Source organism: Penaeus monodon, chromosome 25 (assembly GCF_015228065.2).
Source record: "Penaeus monodon isolate SGIC_2016 chromosome 25, NSTDA_Pmon_1, whole genome shotgun sequence".
Lineage (NCBI taxonomy): Eukaryota > Metazoa > Arthropoda > Malacostraca > Decapoda > Penaeidae > Penaeus > Penaeus monodon.
Window position 1 is genome coordinate 10,368,322 of NC_051410.1, and position 292 is coordinate 10,368,613.

Below are 292 nucleotides of genomic sequence, written 5' to 3' on the forward strand. Positions count from 1 at the left end.
ACTAGACGCATGTGCCCCATCGCTTGATGTCTTACCAAGATTTGTTAGTCTTTTTTCAGGGTTAAAAGGTAAAAAGTAAGAAAAACAACAGCAAAATCACTCCGCGCGTGTACCTGCTGACGTACCATGGGACTAGCTATTGCATTAACCTGGAGCTGGACTATAAGAACGGTCTCCAGTACTCTTCGGCATCAGCTTCACACGGAGAACCTTCGGGACTTTACCGGTTTACCAAGTCATCCGCCAAGCTTTTTAATGGTTAACGCTGTTAAGGTCTTCAAGAAGACTTCAC

General features: G+C 44.9%; 1 pseudogene; it reads left to right on the forward strand.

Moving 5' to 3' along the window:
• Positions 1–255: 255 nt before the first annotated feature.
• The window catches only part of LOC119589431, a 1,552-nt pseudogene continuing 1,515 nt past the window's right edge, over positions 256–292 (forward strand).